The following is a 4,109-nucleotide window of genomic DNA, read 5'->3' on the forward strand; positions in this document are numbered from 1 at the left end:
AAGACATGCACATATCTTCCATAAATGCCCAGTTTCCGTATATGCGCACATCTTCTGTATATGCTCAATTTCCGTATATACGCAATTTCTATAACATATAACAAAGATATGTACAAATTCCATATACATAAATTGCGCATATATAGAAGATGTGCGTGTAGAGCTGTAATAAGGGTCTCTTTCACCTCTAGTTATTCCACATTAATAAGTCAATCCGGGAACGCTTTGTTATTGCAAAGAGTATCTCAATCCGAGGCTATTCGTCAGAGTAATGCTTAGTAGTACAGCGTTTAGAAAATACAAGAGTAAACGGACGCTAAACTATGACTAGATTACTTTAAAGGAATAAAATCACACCAGGCAGCATATCAGTCAAGGGTGCGGACGCGATGACCCATCCCTCTAGAAACTGATGGAAAGGAAATTAGACCATGGACCATAGGTCTGGGAGCTAGGCAGCGACTGTTGAGGCTCACTACAGCCTTAGACCTTCTCTCTCACCAACGCAGCAATTGCAAGTAAATAGAACGGCAGAAAGTAAAATGGAACAGCAAACAGGAAATGGAACAGCAGTAAATGGAACGGCAGTAAATGGAACAACAATCAAATAAAATAAGTCTCGCAAGTCAGAACTAAACTTTCTCTATTGAACCAAACTCACATTCTGCAATAAAATAACAATCTTCTCTCATAAGGAAAATTGGATGGAATGTACTTTATGGAATAACACTCACTGATGAATTATGGAATAGCAAGCATCAACCATATATACACACAACACGCTAATATAGCAATCTGATGGTTAAAGAGAATATGACTATGTTTCCAAATAGAATAACATTACTTCCGGATTCCAATAATTGAGATTTCAAATGAATCCAATAATAGTAATATTCAGTACAAATGCTCTGTAACAGAAATAGCTGGCTTAGAATGATAACATGCAATCAACTCTGAAAAGATTCACTCATACGATACAGAGTCACTACATAAATCTCCTGAAGAAACCATTCATGAATTAATCGTAACAGAGCATGGAATAGCATATGAAAAGCATGTCAGATTACCGAGCAATAAAGATAAGAAAGCCACACAGAAATCAAATTATAATGATACAAAAGCAAGTGTCCTTCGGAGCCGGGCCCTTAGCTTCCAACGGTACACCGCCTTAGATTACTCCAGACGCAGAGATGAAATAAACACCAAGTCTTTTATATTAACGCATCAACAAACGTACAGCAAACCAAGTCTCAGTGAGAGTCGATGATCAAATTTTAGTCTGAAACTTAAAATTACATAAAAGTCCCTTTGCTTAACGATGTTGTTCCTTTTTATAAAAGTAACGGCGGAGGTATCTAGGTAACAAAAATAAGCAAAACAACGATCCCTTAGGATCAAAGATCTTGAGGGATTCGCCAAGCCGTTAATCCTTTACTTTTCTTTCCCTGTTCTGCCGAATTGGTAACCCTTCTTTCTTTCCTAGGTCGTTCTGCTTCGATCTGTTCGATCTCGTTTGCATCTGGTTCCCTTCTAGAGGGACAACAGTTATTCCTCCTTTGTCTTTCCCTTTTGAATGGCAACTCTTCGTTTCCACCTTTTCCTGCATATAAAAATGACAATTATCAGCGATTAAGCTTTCCATACTAATTCTCACACATTCTATTAAAATTCTTTATTTCTTTGAGTTCATGATGCAAAAAGGGTTACAATTGTTACTGAAAAGTCACTAAATTGTTTGTCAAAAACATACCTTTCCAGTGCTCCACACACCCCCCTGCTTACCCTGTTTCATGCCCTCATGAAAACATTATAGTTGACATGCAAGGCGGTAAGAGAATAGGCTGGAGAGGGAACCTCGTGTGGAGGCCTACAACCGTGATGAGCAACTAGATCATCAAAGAACTAATTTGTTTGACCTTCAGGCATTTCATACAAGGCCTGATATTCGGGTGCAGGGTGCCAAATGATTGGACTACGAAATCGATACCCTAACCAGGATGGCCCTGCTTGCAAAATACGCTCGCCATAAAGGTTCAATCGGCTGGCAGCCAGCTCAAAATTTTCGTATTTGAACGGTTCCCTGAGCTGGATGTTTGGGTTAGAAATCCGGTATCAGAATTTTGCAGCATCGATGGCGAGGTCTTTAATAGTCAGAAAATATTCCAGACTGTGTCGGATTAGGTCCTCGTGCATGGGTCCTAATGTCTCCATAACACCCGGGGTTCTCATAAGGTTCCTATGTGCTCTCCATAATAGTACTGGGTCTCTAGGCTCGGCTCTCACCCACAAGTCTAGGCTATTTTCTTGTCTCTGAAAAGTGTTATAAGCCCTGAGCCATTTAGCTGATTAACCACGAATGAAACGAAGGCTTGCAATTGTATGTCCCCAACAAAAGGGCCAGGATTTAAATCAGTTCCCTGGTCTAGCACGAGGTTATGCAAGTAAAATTTACACAATAATCTTTGAACCTTAATTCCATAATGCTTGCAACAATCTATGAAATCATTAACAGTATTGATTTGTATAGGGGCACCCGCCCTGACAGCTTTTATCTTTAATCATAAATATCGTTCAAGCAAAAATAAAGCATAGTTTTTAGCAGGGGCCCTACATGCCAGAACGTCATTATACAAAGAACACACAGTGTCCATTTGCCTAACAACAATATCTAATCGACGAGTTACCTTGGCAACCTTTTCTTGCTCCTTTTGCCAGCCTTCGAAGGCCTGGCTCTCAGACTGACTAATATCCCGAAGTTGCTGTTGCAACTCTTCATATTTCTCCCAAGGGACTGTTTGTTCTCTCAGCTGCTCAGCTTCTTGCTGAGCTTGCTTCATCATCTTGTGCAAGGTTCTTGTTTTTGGATTCTTTTTCCATAGAGCCGTAGAGGCCGGGAGTTTTACCTGAACCTTTTTGTTATACTGTTTGGAGTTCAGAACCCGAATTACCCCTGAGGGTGGTGCCTCTGTTTGGATCTCCTTATTCTCCTTTTCTTTCTTAACACGAATGAAAGGTTGCTGTGGTTCCCCTGTTAACGAAACATCATCCTGTCCCTCTGCCTCAATTGGAACGGCAGTCCATTCTTCAGTGTCAATTGGAACAGCAGTCTGTTCCTCAACGTCATTTGGAACAGCAGTCTATTCGTCAGTGTCAATTGGAACAACAGTCTGTTCTTCAACGTTATTTGGAACAACAGTCTGTTCTTCAACGTCATTTGGAACAGCAGTAGGTCTTCCAGCAGGGTTTTGACCAACAGGGCGGCTATAAGTCCTTCGTCTTCTTGTTCTACGAGATTTTGCTGCAGTGGCCCTTTTTCTTTTCCTTGTGGTCCTTCGTATCCTCAGATTGGCTTTCAGAATCTGAATTTGCTGTCAGAGCTGGGCTATAGTGTTCAGCAGCCTCTGCTGTTTCCTCCTTAATTTCTTGATTTCCCTTGCCTCAGCAGAGGGCTCATGACTGGCCCTTAAATCTGCTCCTACTCTGTCTAGAATTTCTTCTGGTGTCTTGGGAACAGATTGTTCCCGATTGGTGTCTCTTATTTCTTCCTCATGAACGGGCGGGTTTTCTTCTCCTGCCTTTTCTGCATGTGATTTCTCAGGTATGTCTTCCTCTGGAGGTCCATCGGGAGGACCTGCTGGGCTGGAGGGTTGGCCATACTCCCCCATATTGGCCAGGATTGCGGCCAATTCATCTTCGCCCACAGGGTCTCGCAGTGGGCTGCCCTCTAGTTGTACTACTTCCTCCTCCTGATTGTCCTGCTCAGTGACTGCCTTGGAGTGTTCAGCTTTTGTTTCTATTTCGGAGTGCACGTCTCCCTCCTCGACTCCTTCTCCGGCTTGCTCAACCTCGCCCCCAGATTGTCCAGCATTTTCTTCGGAAGGTCCTCCTTCTGGTTCTGGAGGTTCGTCTGTAATCTCGATTGGCTGGCTGGTGCTCTCCCGAATCTTTTCCAGCCTCCCTCGTATTCGAGCTAGCCGGGCTGATTTTCTTGGTCTCTCAGGTTGTTCAGGTGTACTAGCAACAGGTTTTTCTGCTACCAATTCTCTGCGTTTTTCTGGTCGTTCTAGTGTACTTGAAGAATGTTTACGTTTTGGAACAGCCTGTTTTTC

Source organism: Pinus tabuliformis, chromosome 7, assembly GCF_031772625.1.
Source record: "Pinus tabuliformis cultivar Carrire ecotype Pingquan chromosome 7, CPIR1, whole genome shotgun sequence".
NCBI classification, from domain to species: Eukaryota; Viridiplantae; Streptophyta; class Pinopsida; order Pinales; family Pinaceae; genus Pinus; species Pinus tabuliformis.